Here is a 15348-nt window from a genome sequence, read left to right on the forward strand (position 1 = left end):
TAGTAGAGCGTGAGTAGCAGAGAGTGAGTAGTAGAGAGTGAGTAGTAGAGAGTGAGTAGTAGAGAGTAGTAGAGAGTAGGTAGTAGAGAGTAGTAGAGAGTGAGTAGTAGAGTGTGAGTAGTAGAGTGAGTAGTAGAGAGTAGTAGAGAGTGAGTAGTAAAGAGTAGTAGAGAGTGAGTAATGGGAGAGTGAGTAGTAGAGAGTGAGTAGCAGAGAGAAGTAGAAAATGAGTAGTAGAGTGAGTAGTAGAGAGTGAGTAGTAGAGAGTAGTAGAGTGAGTAGTAGAGAGTGAGTAGTAGAGTGGGTAGTAGAGAGTAGTAGAGAGTGAGTAGTAGAGAGTGAGTAGTAGAGAGTAGTAGAGATTGAGTAGTAGAGAGTGAGTAGTAGAGAGTAGTAGAGAGTGAGTAGTAGAGTGGGTAGTAGAGAGTAGTAGAGAGTGAGTAGTAGAGAGGGAGTAGTAGAGAGTAGTAGAGAGTGAGTAGTAGAGAGTGAGTAGTAGAGAGTAGTAGAGAGTGAGTAGTTGAGAGTGAGCAGTAGAGAGATAATAGTAGAGAGTAGTAGAGTAGTAGCGAGTGAGTAGTAGAGAGTGAGTAGTAGAGTGAGTAGTAGAGAGTAGTAGAGAGCAAGTAGTAGAGAGCAAGTAGTAGAGAGTGTGTAGTAGAGTGAGTAGTAGAGAGTAGTAGAAGTAGTAGAGAGAGTAGTAGAGAGAGTAGTATAGAGTAGTAGAGAGTGAGTAGTAGAGAGTAGTAGAGAGCGAGTAGTATATTGTGAGTAGTGGAGAGTGAGTAGTAGAGGGTAGTAGAGAGTGAGTACTAGAAAGTGAGTAGTAGAGAGTGAGTAGTAGAGAGTAGTAGAGAGTGAGTAGTAGAGAGAGAGTAGTAGAGAGTGAGTAATAGAGAGTAGTAGAGTGAGTAGTAGAGTGAGTAGTAGAGAGTGAGTAGTAGAGAATGAGTAGTAGAGTAGTAGAGAGTGAGTGGTAGAGAGTAGTAGAGAGTAGTGGAGTGAGTAGTAGAGAGAAGTAGAGAGTGAGTAGTAGAGAGAGTAGTAGAGTAGTAGAGAGTGAGTAGTAGAGAATGAGTAGTAGAGAGAGTAGTAGAGAGTAGTAGAGTAGTATAGAGTGAGTAGTAGAGTAGTAGAGAGTGAGTAGTAGAGAGTGAGTAGTGGAGAGTGAGTAGTAGAGGGTAGTAGAGAGTGAGTACTAGAAAGTGAGTAGTAGAGAGTGAGTAGTAGAGAGTAGTAGAGAGTGAGTAGTAGAGAGAGAGTAGTAGAGAGTGAGTAATAGAGAGTAGTAGAGTGAGTAGTAGAGTGAGTAGTAGAGAGTGAGTAGTAGAGAATGAGTAGTAGAGTAGTAGAGAGTGAGTGGTAGAGAGTAGTAGAGAGTAGTGGAGTGAGTAGTAGAGAGTGAGTAGTAGAGAGAGTAGTAGAGTAGTAGAGAGTGAGTAGTAGAGAATGAGTAGTAGAGAGAGTAGTAGAGAGTAGTAGAGTAGTAGAGAGTGAGTAGTAGAGTAGTAGAGAGTGAGTAGTAAAGAGTGAGTAGCAGAGAGAAGTAGAAAGTGAGTAGTAGAGTGAGTAGTAGAGAGTGAGTGGTAGAGAGTAGTAGAGTGAGTAGTAGAGAGTGAGTAGTAGAGTGGGTAGTAGAGAGTAGTAGAGAGTGAGTAGTAGAGAGTGAGTAGTAGAGAGTAGTAGAGAATGAGTAGTTGAGAGTGAGCAGTAGAGAGATAGTAGTAGGGCGTAGTAGAGTAGTAGAGAGTGAGTAGTAGAGAGTGAGTAGTAGAGTGGGTAGTAGGGAGTAGTAGAGAGTGAGTAGTAGAGTGAGTAGTAGAGAGTAGTAGAGAGCAAGTAGTAGAGAGTGTGTAGTAGAGTGAGTAGTAGAGAGTAGTAGAAGCAGTAGAGAGAGTAGTAGAGAAAGTAGTATAGAGTAGTAGAGAGCGAGTAGTAGAGAGCGAGTACTAGATTTTTAGTAGTGGAGAGTGAGTAGTAGAGGGTAGTAGAGAGTGAGTACTAGAGGGTGAGTAGTAGAGAGTGAGTATTACAGAGTAGTAGAGAGTGAGTAGTAGAGAGAGAGTATTAGAGAGTGAGTAATAGAGAGTAGTAGAGTGAGTAGTAGAGAGTGAGTAGTAGAGTAGTAGAGAGTGAGTGGTAGAGAGTGGTAGAGAGTAGTACAGTGAGTAGTAGAGAGTAGTAGAGAGTGAGTAGTAGAGAATGAGTAGTAGAGAGAGTAGTAGAGAGTAGTAGAGTAGTAGAGAGTGAGTAGTAGAGAATGAGTAGTAGAGAGAGTAGTAGAGAGTAGTAGAGTAGTAGAGAGTGAGTAGTAGAGAGTGAGTAGTAGAGAGTAGTAGAGAGCGAGTAGTAGAGAGCGAGTAGTAGAGAGTGAGTAGTGGAGAGTGAGTAGTAGAGAGTGAGTAGTAGAGAGAGAGTAGTAGAGAGTGAGTAGTAGAGAGTAGTAGAGTGAGTAGTAGAGAGGGAGTAGTAGAAAGAGAGTAGTGGAGAGTAGTAGAGAGTGAGTGGTAGAGAGTAGTAGAGTGAGCAGTAGAGAGTGAGTAGTAGAGAGTGAGTAGTAGAGACTGAGTAGTGTTGCAGGGATTCTGCTCATGCACAGAACTATGCGCAGGAAACAAGGACCTCAGTGAATTTCGGTATACTAAAAACTCACCTCAGAACCCCAATCTGACTAGCATCAGTGTCCCATTCGTCATCCGTATCCTCTCGGAGCTCCCAATGTATAGACAACCCAGAACAAGCGACTTAGAGTACTCTCAGGAATGGTGGGAATCAGAAATACCTGTTTGTTATTATTCTCATATCAGCTCACAACAAGATTAATCAGTGACACGGTAAAGTTTAAAATGTTTATTTTATAAATTACGTGTCCTAAGATGCAGTACTTTGGCTAACATAAGCAGACAAATGATTAACCCCTTCCCCGCTCATGACGGAACCGCTCCGTCATGAGCCACGGTTGCCGTGTGCTCATGACTGAACGGTTCCGTCATGACACGACCGTTGGCGGCCGCTCCGCCCACGCGGCGCTTTTTCCCCGCCTGTGCGGGGGGACAATGCAACTGGGCGGAGTCATGGCGGAACCGTTCCGTCATGAGCACAGCTCAACTGTGGCTCATGACGGAGCGGCTCCGTCATGAGCACCGGGCCACCGCGCTGCCCCCCGCACCCCCCAGCGCCACGGCGGAATTCCCGCCGCGGCGAAGGGGTTAAAATTAAAACCATCAGCATTGTTACAATACCATAGAAAATGAAGGGAGAAATCATATTACAAATGATAGTGGAATACAATCACCCTCCATTCGCTAGTGAGCTAGTAATATTATACTAATAGAAGGTCTCTAGGTTTGAATAGGGAACCTCATACCGTAAAAATTCGCTTAGGTGAATCACATCACAGGATCAGCTTTGTCTGCGCCTGGAAAAGTTCTTCTCCAGAATGTGTGTCTAATGCAGGCAAACTGCAATATTAAAGGCTCTCGACTTTCAGATATTTGCAGCTGTGTGCATGTTATGGCTAGAGCGTGGGCCGATCAACCTGAACACAAAACCATACATTGTTTGGTGGCTCAGACTGTTTCTGCGCGCAATGTTCAGACCAAGGTCTCAGTGCACATCTAGGGATGTGAAGAAAAGGCAAGCAAGCATTTTTCAAATAATAACATGTAGCTGCAGTGTCGTGTGCAAAAGCAGCAAAAGTGGCAAGACGGTGTTTCTAACATCTAAGGCGCTTATGCTAACATAGCAATGTATGTAACTAAAACGCTGCCCCCACTACAGTAGTAGAGAGTCAGTAGTAGAGAGTTGTAGTAGAGAGTAGTAGAGAGTGAGTAGTAGAGAGTAGTAGAAGAGAGTAGTAGAGAGTAGTAGAGAGTGAGTAGTAGAGAGTGAGTAGTTTAATTTAAAAGGAACACAATGAGGGGGTTCATTTTGCCATAGAAATTATGATTAGTGCTGAAAAAAGAAAAATTAGGGCACATTTTGAGTGACTTCTCAAATCCTATTCTATTTCATTAAAAGATTCTGACATGCAGACTGAAACATGCACTTTCAATACCAGCAGCAGACTTCCCTGGTGAGCAGTTGTTTTACTACAGTGATCTAATAAGCAACTAGAGTGCTAACATTCCGAATTCATGGCAAATTTGTGACACATCTGAATGACTTCTTGATGGAATCAAAGTAAAAAAACTGAAAGTATTTCCTACTGAGGAGACAGTAGTAAATGAGGAAATTAGGAAACTTCATAACAAATAAGTCCCCCAAGATGGCCACCAGAGATAAAAGAGCCTAAATGTAGCACAGATATCACCCAGATGTAGCCCAAGTATAGCCCAATGACAGAATGTCCCAGAGTCTTCTAAAGAACAACTAGAGCGCTAGCAGTCTTACTTATGACAAAAGTATGTTACACGTGAAGCCATCTTGATTGGAATAAAGTGGTAACACTTAAAACATTTAATTTGCAAAGGAACAAAATGAGGGGGTTCATTTTGCCATAGAAATTATGATTAGTGCTGCAGAAAGAAAAATTAGGGCACATTTTGACTTCTCAAATCCTATTCTATTTCATTAAAAAATTCTGACATGCAGACTGAAACATGCACTTTGAATACAGGCAGCAGACTTCCCTGGTGAGCAGTAGCTTTGCTACAGTGATCTAATGAGCAACTAGAGCGCTACCATTCAGAATTTATGGCAAATGTGTGACACATCTGAATGCCTTCTTGATGGAACCAAAGTAAACAAGCATTGAAAATGCAATAGGTCTCGCCCTCGTTTAAGTTAAAGTAATTCTGTTTGTAATTAGGTGGCTTTTTAGCTTTGCTTGTATTAGTGTTTTTCATGTACATACCATGCATATGTATGCATATATGTATATGTATGCATGCATTTATATTTGTATTTATATAGATATGCAGATTATATACATGTTTTATATGTAATTATAGATATACACATACATATATATAAATGCATATGCATATATGTGCATATGTGTGCGTGTAGAGAGAGGTAGAGAGAGGTAGAGCGGTAGAGGTGTAGAGCTAGATGTGTAGAGGTAGAGAGGTAGAGGTAAAGAGGTAGAGAGTAGTAGAGAGAGAGGTAGAGAGAGGTAGATAGATAGAGAGTAGAGAGTCAGTAATAGAGAGTAGTAGAGAGTAGTAGAGAGAGTAGCAGAGAGTGAGTAGTAGAGAGTAGTTGAGTGAGTAGTGGAGAGTGAGTAGTAGAGAGTAGTAGAGTAGTAGAGAGTGAGTAGTAGAGTAGTAGAGAGTGAGTGGTAGAGAGTAGTAGAGTGAGTAGTAGATAGTAGTAGAGAGTGAGTAGTAGAGAGTGAATAGTAGAGAGTAGTAGAGAGAGAGTAGCAGAGAGTAGTAGAGAGTGAGTAGTAGAGAGTAGTAGAGAGTGAGTAGTAGAGAGTAGTAGAGTAGTAGAGAGTGAGTAGTAGAGAGAGAGAGTAGTAGAGAGTAGTAGAGATTGAGAAGTTGAGTAGTAGAGAGTGAGTGGTAGAGAGTAGTAGAGAGTAGTAGAGTGAGTAGTAGAGAGTAGTAGAGAGTGAATAGTAGAGAGTAGTAGAGAGTGAGTAGTAGAGAGAGAGTAGTGGAGAGTAGTAGAGAGTGAGTAGTAGAGAGTGAGTAGTAGAGAGTGAGTATTAGAGAGTGAGTAGTAGTCAGTCAGTCAGTGTCAGTCAATCAGTGTCAGTCAGTGTCAGTCAATCAGTGTCAATCAGTGTCAGTCAATCAGTGTCCGTCAGTCAGTCAGTGTCAGTCAATCAGTGTCAGTCATTGTCAGTCAGTCAGTTTCAGTCAATTAGTGTCAGTGTCAGTCAGTGTCAGTGTCAGTCAGTGTCAGCTAAAGCAGCTCTGCTGACCTGGATCTCTGGCTCTAAAGCAGCTCTGCTGACCTGGTTCTCTCCCTCTAAAGCAGCTCTCCTGACCTGGTTTATCTGGCTCTATAGCAGGTCTGCTGACCTGGTTCTCTGGCTCTAGAGCAGCTCTGCTGACCTTGTTCTTAGGCTACAGAGCAGCACTGCTGATCTGGTTCTCTGGCTCTACAACAGCTCTGGTGACCTGGTTCTCTGGCTCTAAAGCAGCTCTGCTGACCCGGTTCTATGGCTCTAAAGCAGTTCTGCTGACATGGTTCTCTGGCTCTAGAGCAGCTCTGCTGAACTGGTTCTCTCCCTCTAGAGCAGCTCTGCTGACCTGGTTCCCTCCCTCTAAAGCAGCTCTACTGACCTGGTTTCTCTGGCTCTACAGCAGCTCTGCTTACCTGGTTCTCTGGCTCTAGAGCAGCTCTGCTGACCTGGTTCTTAGGCTCTAGAGCAGTTCTGCTGACCTGGGTCTCTGGCTCTAAAGCAGCTCTGCTGACCTGGTTCTATGGCTCTAAAGCAGCTCTGCTGGCCTGGTTCTCTGGCTCTAAAGCAGCTCTGCTGGCCTGGTTCTCTGGCTCTAAAGCAGCTCTACTGACCTGGTTCTCTCCCTCTAAAGCAGCTCTGTTGACCTGGTTTCTCTGGCTCTACAGCAGCTCTGCTGACCTGGTTCTCTGGCTCTAGAGCATCTCTGCTGACCTAGTTCTTAGGCTCTAGAGCAGCTCTGCTGACCTGGTTCTCTGACTGTACAACAGCTCTGCTTACCTTGTTCTCTGGCTCTAAAGCAGCTCTGCTGACCCGGTTCTATGGCTCTAAAGCAGTTCAGCTGACCTGGTTCTCTGGCTCTAGAGCAGCTCTGCTGACCTGGTCCCTTGGCTCTAAAGCAGCTCTGCTGTCCTGGTTCTCTCCCTCTCAAGCAGCTCTGCTGACCTGGTTCTCTCCCTCTAGAGCAGCTCTGCTGACCTGGTTCCCTCCCTCTAAAGCAGCTCTACTGACCTGGTTTCTCTGGCTCTACAGAAGCTCTGCTTACCTGGTTCTCTGGCTCTAGAGTAGCTCTGCAGACCTGGTTCTTAGGCTCTAGAGCAGTTCTGCTGACCTGGGTTTCTGGCTCTAAAGCAGCTCTGCTGACCTGGTGCTATGGCTCTAAAGCAGCTCTACTGACCTGGTTCTCTCCCTCTAAAGCAGCTCTGCTGACCTGGTTTCTCTGGATCTACAGCAGCTCTGCTGACCTGGTTCTCTGGCTCTAGAGCAGCTCTGCTGACCTAGTTCTTAGGCTCTAGAGCAGCTCTGCTGACCTGGTTCTCTGGCTCTAAAGCAGCTCTGCTGACCCGGTTCTATGGCTCTAAAGCAGTTCTGCTGACCTGGTTCTCTGGCTCTAGAGCAGCTCTGCTGACCTGGTCCCTTGGCTCTAAAGCAGCTCTGCTGTCCTGGTTCTCTCCCTCTCAAGCAGGTCTGCTGACCTGGTTTCTCTGGCTCTACAGCAGCCCTGCTGACCTGGTTCTCTGGCTCTAAAGCAGCTCTGCTGACCTGGTTCTATGGCTCTAAAGCAGTTCTGCTGACCTGGTTCTGTGGCTCTAGAGCACCTCTGCTGATCTGGTCCCTTGGCTCTAAAACAGCTCTGCTGGCCTGGTTCTCTCCCTCTCAAGCAGGTCTGCTGACCTGGTTTCTCTGGCTCTACAGCAGCCCTGCTGACCTGGTTCTCTGGCTCTAAAGCAGCTCTGCTGACCTGGTTCTATGGCTCTAAAGCAGTTCTGCTGACCTGGTTCTGTGGCTCAAGAGCACTTCTGCTGACCTGGTCCCTTGGCTCTAAAACAGCTCTGCTGGCCTGGTTCTCTCCCCCTAAAGCAGCTCTGCGGACCTGGTTCTCTTGCTCTGAAATTGCTCTACTGACCTGGTTTCTCTGGCTCTACAACAGGTCTGCTGACCTGGTTCTCTGGCTCTAGAGCAGCTCTGCTGTTCCGGTTCTTAGGCTCTAGAGCAGCTCTGCTGACCTGGTTCTCTGGCTCTAAAGCAGCTCTGCTGACCTGGTACTCTGGCTCTAGAGCAACTCTGCTGACCTGGTTCTCTGGCTCTAAAGCAGCTCTGCTGACCTAGTTCTCTCCCTCTAAAGCAGCTCTGCTGACCTGGTTTCTCTGGCTCTAAAGCAGCTCTGCTGACCTGGTTCTCTGGCTCTAAAGCAGCTCTGCTCACCTGGTTCTCTCCCTCTAAAGCAGCTCTGCTGACGTGGTTCTCTGCCTCTAGAGCAGCTCTGCTGACCTGGTTCTCTGGCTCTAGAGCAGCTCTGCTGACCTGGTTCTCTGGCTCTGAAGCAGTTCTGCTGACCTGGTTCTCTCCCTCTAAAGCAGCTCTGCTGACCTGGCTTCTCTGGCTCTTGAGCAACTCTGCTGACCTGGTTCTCTGCCTCTAAAGCAGCTCTGCTGATCTGGTTCTCTCCCTCTAAAGCAGCTCTGCTGACCTGGTTCTCTGCTTCTAGATCAGTTCTGCTGACCTGGTTCTCTGGCTCTAAAGCAGCTCTGCTGACCTGGTTCTATTCCTCTAAAGCTGCTCTGCTGACCTGGTTCTATTCCTCTAAAGCAGCTCTGCTGACCTGGTTCTCTGGCTCTAAAGCAGCTCTGCTGACCTGGTTCTATTCCTCTAAAGCTGCTCTGCTGACCTGGTTCTCTGGCTCTAAAGCAGCTCTGCTGACCTGCTTCTCTCCCTCTAAAGAGCTCTGCTGACCTGGTTCTCTGGCTCTAAAGCAATTCTGCTGACCTGGTTCTCTGCCTTTAGAGCAGCTCTGCTGACTTGGTTCTATGGCTCTAAAGCAGCTCTGCTGACCTGGTTCTCTGGCTCTAAAGCAATTCTGCTGACCTGGATCTCTCCCTCTAAAGAGCTCTGCTGACCTGGTTTCTCTGGCTCTAGAGCAGTTCTGCTGATCTGGTTCTCTGCCTCTAAAGCAGCTCTGCTGACCTGGTTCTCTGCCTCTAGAGCAGCTCTGCTGACCTGGTTCTCTGGCTCTAAAGCAGCTCTGCTGACCTGGTTCTATGGCTCTAAAGCAGCTCTGCTGACCCGGTTCTGACCCGGTTCTCTGGCTCTAAAGCAGCTCTGCTGACCTGGTTCTCTGGCTCTAAAGCAGCTCTGCTGACCTAGTTCTCTCCCTCTAAAGCAGCTCTGCTGACCTGGTTTCTCTGGCTCTAGAGCAGCTCTGCTGACCTGGTTCTCTGGCTCTAAAGCAGCTCTGCTCACCTGGTTCTCTCCCTCTAAAGCAGCTCTGCTGACGTGGTTCTCTGCCTCTAGAGCAGCTCTGCTGACCTGGTTCTCTGGCTCTAGAGCAGCTCTGCTGACCTGGTTCTCTGGCTCTGAAGCAGTTCTGCTGACCTGGTTCTCTCCCTCTAAAGCAGCTCTGCTGACCTGGCTTCTCTGGCTCTTGAGCAACTCTGCTGACCTGGTTCTCTGCCTCTAAAGCAGCTCTGCTGATCTGGTTCTCTCCCTCTAAAGCAGCTCTGCTGACCTGGTTCTCTGCTTCTAGATCAGTTCTGCTGACCTGGTTCTCTGGCTCTAAAGCAGCTCTGCTGACCTGGTTCTATTCCTCTAAAGCTGCTCTGCTGACCTGGTTCTATTCCTCTAAAGCAGCTCTGCTGACCTGGTTCTCTGGCTCTAAAGCAGCTCTGCTGACCTGGTTCTATTCCTCTAAAGCTGCTCTGCTGACCTGGTTCTCTGGCTCTAAAGCAGCTCTGCTGACCTGCTTCTCTCCCTCTAAAGAGCTCTGCTGACCTGGTTCTCTGGCTCTAAAGCAATTCTGCTGACCTGGTTCTCTGCCTTTAGAGCAGCTCTGCTGACTTGGTTCTATGGCTCTAAAGCAGCTCTGCTGACCTGGTTCTCTGGCTCTAAAGCAATTCTGCTGACCTGGATCTCTCCCTCTAAAGAGCTCTGCTGACCTGGTTTCTCTGGCTCTAGAGCAGTTCTGCTGATCTGGTTCTCTGCCTCTAAAGCAGCTCTGCTGACCTGGTTCTCTGGCTCTAAAGCAGCTCTGCTGACCTGGTTCTATGGCTCTAAAGCAGCTCTGCTGACCCGGTTCTGACCCGGTTCTCTGGCTCTAAAGCAGCTCTGCTGACCTGGTTCTCTGGCTCTAAAGCAGCTCTGCTGACCTAGTTCTCTCCCTCTAAAGCAGCTCTGCTGACCTGGTTTCTCTGGCTCTAGAGCAGCTCTGCTGACCTGGTTCTCTGGCTCTAAAGCAGCTCTGCTCACCTGGTTCTCTCCCTCTAAAGCAGCTCTGCTGACGTGGTTCTCTGCCTCTAGAGCAGCTCTGCTGACCTGGTTCTCTGGCTCTAGAGCAGCTCTGCTGACCTGGTTCTCTGGCTCTGAAGCAGTTCTGCTGACCTGGTTCTCTCCCTCTAAAGCAGCTCTGCTGACCTGGCTTCTCTGGCTCTTGAGCAACTCTGCTGACCTGGTTCTCTGCCTCTAAAGCAGCTCTGCTGATCTGGTTCTCTCCCTCTAAAGCAGCTCTGCTGACCTGGTTCTCTGCTTCTAGATCAGTTCTGCTGACCTGGTTCTCTGGCTCTAAAGCAGCTCTGCTGACCTGGTTCTATTCCTCTAAAGCTGCTCTGCTGACCTGGTTCTATTCCTCTAAAGCAGCTCTGCTGACCTGGTTCTCTGGCTCTAAAGCAGCTCTGCTGACCTGGTTCTATTCCTCTAAAGCTGCTCTGCTGACCTGGTTCTCTGGCTCTAAAGCAGCTCTGCTGACCTGCTTCTCTCCCTCTAAAGAGCTCTGCTGACCTGGTTCTCTGGCTCTAAAGCAATTCTGCTGACCTGGTTCTCTGCCTTTAGAGCAGCTCTGCTGACTTGGTTCTATGGCTCTAAAGCAGCTCTGCTGACCTGGTTCTCTGGCTCTAAAGCAATTCTGCTGACCTGGATCTCTCCCTCTAAAGAGCTCTGCTGACCTGGTTTCTCTGGCTCTAGAGAAGTTCTGCTGATCTGGTTCTCTGCCTCTAAAGCAGCTCTGCTGACTTGGTTCTCTGCCTCTAGAGCAGCTCTGCTGACCTGGTTCTCTGGCTCTAAAGCAGCTCTGCTGACCTGGTTCTATGGCTCTAAAGCAGCTCTGCTGACCCGGTTCTGACCCGGTTCTCTGGCTCTAAAGCAGCTCTGCTGACCTGGTTCTCTGGCTCTAAAGCAGCTCTGCTGACCTGGTTCTATCCCTCTAAAGAGCTCTGCTGACCTGGTTCTCTGGCTCTAAAGCAGTTCTGCTGACCTGGTTCTCTGGCTCTAAAGCAGCTCTGCTGAACTGGTTCTCTGGCTCTAAAGCAGCTCTGCTGAACTGGTTCTATGGCTCTAAAGCAGCTCGGCTGTCCCGGTTCTCTGGCTCTAAAGCAGCTCTGCTGACCTGGTTCTCTGGCTCTAAAGCAGCTCTGCTGACCTGGTTCTATCCCTCTAAAGAACTCTGCTGACCTGGTTCTCTGGCTCTAAAGCAGTTCTGTTGATCTGGTTCTCTGCCTCTAGAGCAGCTCTGCTGAACTGGTTCTGTGGCTCTAAAGCAGCTCTGCTGACCTGGTTCTCTAGCTCTAGAGCAGCTCTGCTGACCTGGTTCTCTGGCTCTAAAGCAGTTCTGCTGACCTGGTTCTCTCCCTCTAAAGCAGCTCTGCTGACCTGGTTTCTCTGGCTCTACAGCAGCTCTGCTGACCTGGTTCTCGGCCTCTAAAGCAGCTCTGCTGAGCTGGGTCTCTGGCTCTAGAGCAGCTTGTCTGACCTGGGTCTTTGGTTCTAGAGCAGCTCTGCTGACCTGCTTCTTAGGCTCTAGAGCAGCTCTGATGACCTGGTTCTCTGGCTCTACAACGGCTCTGCTGACCTGGTTTCTCTGGCTCTAAAACAGCTCTGCTGACCTAGTTCTCTGGACTCACGATGCACGCACCCGACTTCACGAAAATATATTAAAAAATAATATTAGTTTATTATAAGTACAAATATATTATTTTTATGAATATCTTAGATAATCTCTTGCCCTAATATGTATATTAAAGACACATACATATAATTTTGGAACATACATTTTTTATGTGGGAGTCGCGCACCCAGCGCACCCCAGCATGTATAGGACGTCACGCGGGACCCGCAACCGCGCAAGCATCTCGTACCGTAATGCTTATGTGTTGCGAATACGTGGGAGCAGGAGTCGCGGACCGTTCGCATACCAATCGCACACATCACGTAATATTAAATGTATATGATGTAACTAAAAAACACGCAGCCGTACGTGAATCCTTCATGACTTTTCTAAAATGGCGGCTAAAATGCGCGCCCCACCGTCATGTGTACGTTTTGAGTGCGCGACTCCGAAAAAAATTTGGATTTTTAAAAAAGAAAATAATATAAATATATTAAAATTAAAAATGAAAACAAGAAAATTAATCAATATTTCAGTTTGAATTTTTTTAAAAAGAATTGGGGGGAATTTTCAGAAAAATATATAATGTTATTTAATGAATACACTTTTTATAAATAAACAGTTAAAAAACTGTAGAAAATCATTACAAAAAAATAGGTATAACTACTATCACACTTAAAAATTAGCATTTCAAAAACCTTTGAAATTCACTGAAAAAAACATAGGTTTCAGAGACGTTATAGTTAGAAATCAGCATTTAAAAAAGCTTTGAAATTCACTGAAAAAAACGTAGGTTTCAGAGACGTTATATATAGAAATGAGCATTTAAAAAACCTTAGAAATTCACAGAAAAAACCATAGGTTTCAGGGGTGTTATAGTTAGCTGGCCATTTCACCTGTACAAAACCATAGAAATTCCTCTGTTATAGTTAGTTCTGCTAACTATAACTTGCGCGCCCGCAATGCACTGCTGATGATGTCACATACTACATCATTCATGACATGGTCAGTGACATCACTGATGACATCACTGATGACATCTCAAATGACATCACTGATGACATCACTGATGACATCTCAAATGACATCACTGATGAATGATGCAATATGTGACATCATCAGCAGTGCATTGCGGGCGTGCGAGTTATAGTTAGCAGAACTAACTATAAAGGAGGAATATTCTATGGTTTTGTACGAGTGAAATGGCCAGCTAACTATAACATCCCTGAAACCTATGTTTTTTTCAGTGAATTTCAAAGCTTTTTTAAATGCTAATTTCTAACTATAATGTCTCTGAAACCTATGTTTTTTTCCAATGAATATATATATATATATATATATATATATATATATTTATTTATTTATTTATATATATATTCACTTAAAAAACCATAGGTTTCAGGGGCGTTATAGTTAGCTGGACATTTCCCTCGTACAAAACCCTAGAAATTCCCCCGTTATAGTTAGTTCAGATAACTATAACTCGCGCTCCCGCAAAGCACTGCTGATGACGTCACATATTACATCACTCATGACATGGTCAGTGACATCACTGATGACATCACTGATGACATCTCAAATGACATCACTGATGACATCATCCATGTGATAAATTAGTGCATCTTCTCACATCCTAATATAACCTTTGATACACCGACTCAACATTTCAGACGGCCATTTTGAAAACCATAGATACTCCAATACCAATAACTACATACCCACTTATTGACTCTTAGGTCTACATACATCTCCACTCACTCACCTGTACAGTCACTCATACTTACAGTCACTCCGTACAGGACTTTCATATGCATTTATACACCTATATAGACACTCACACACTGCCAATCATCCATTGAGGTACTGACACACCTAGTCAGTCATGCAAATAATTAATCACAGTCCAATTTACTCACCTATACAGTTAAACACACTGAAGTTCACTTACTCATAAAAATACTAACAGATTCTGACACTCTTATACAATTACTGATACACGCTCACACTCATCCATACAGCCACTCCCGCAATCACACACTCTCACATATAGATAGTTATATACTCTTACACACATATACACTGCGTTTCACATATGTAGTTACTGACACATGTACAACTGAGATATACATTCAATCACTAACACATACTGGTTAGTACGATTAGAATTACTTTTCAGGGTCAGTGCTGGGCTAAAAGATGCAGCCCTGGGTTCTCTCCTGATAACAGGTGAGTAAATCGGAATTCGTAGTTCGGCTGATTTTAGAGGAATATTTGTACGTTTCAAAATTGGACACTTGGAAAATTTTCTGCTGAAAACCACACAATGGATTCCTATGGAAGGAAATACAAGTTACTGGTAAGTACACTTAGAATTACTTTTCAGGGTCAGTGCTGGGATAAAAGATGCAGCCCTGGGTTCTCTCCTGATAACAGGTGAGTAAATCGGAATGCGTAGTTCGGCTGATTTTAGAGGAATATTTTTAATTTGTGAAAAGAGACACTTAGAAACTTTTCTGCTGAAAACCATAAGTACGCTTAGAATTACTTTTCAGGGTCAGTGCTGGGCTAAAAGATGCAGCCCTGGGTTCTCTCCTGATAACAGGTGAGTACATCGGAATTAGTAGTTCGGCTGATTTTAGAGGAATATTTGTACGTTTCAAAATTGGACACTTAGAAAATTTTCTGCTGAAAACCACACAATGGATTCCTATGGAAGGAAATACAAGTTACTGGTAAGTATGCTTAGAATTACTTTTCAGGGTCAGTGCTGGGCTAAAAGATGCAGCCCTGGGTTCTCTCCTGATAACAGGTGAGTAAATCGGAATTCGTAGTTCGGCTAATTTTAGAGGAATATTTTTAGTTTGTGAAAATAGACACTTAGAAACTTTTCTGCTGAAAACCACACATTGGATTCCTATGGAAGGAAATACAAGTTACTGGTAAGTACACTTAGAATTACTTTTCAGGGTCAATGCTGGGCTAAAAGATGCATCACTGGGTCCTCTCCTGATTACAGGGGAGTAAATCTGAATTCGGAGTTCGGCTGATTTTAGAGGAACATTTGTACGTTTGAAAAATGGACACTTAGAAACTTTTCTGCTGAAAACCACACAATGGATTCCTATGGAAGGAAATACAAGTTACTGGTAAGTACGCTTAGAATTACTTTTCAGGGTCAGTGCTGGGCTAAAAGATGCAGCACTGGGTTCTCTCCTGATTACAGGTGAGTAAATCGGAATTCGTAGTTCGGCTGATTTTAGAGGAATATTTGTACGTTTCAAAAATGGACACTTAGAAACTTTTCTGCTGAAAACCACACAATGGATTCCTATGGAAGGAAATACAAGTTACTGGTAAGTACGCTTAGAATTACTTTTCAGAGTCAGTGCTGGGCTAAAAGATGCAGCCCTGGGTTCTCTCCTGATAACAGGTGAGTAAATCGGAATTCGTAGTTCGTCCGATTTTACAGGAATATTTGTAAAATGGTGAAGGAAGGGGGCGGGCCTGAGGTGACGTGTGCAAACACACCCTGTGGCGCGTTGGGGAATTAATTCCTCTTCAATCCTGAGGTCCCCTGGGGGCCAACTAGCCCACCAGGTACCTCCAGTATGCGCAAGGGAGC

This window comes from Triturus cristatus, chromosome 10, assembly GCF_964204655.1.
Source record: "Triturus cristatus chromosome 10, aTriCri1.1, whole genome shotgun sequence".
In the NCBI taxonomy this organism is placed as follows: Eukaryota; Metazoa; Chordata; class Amphibia; order Caudata; family Salamandridae; genus Triturus; species Triturus cristatus.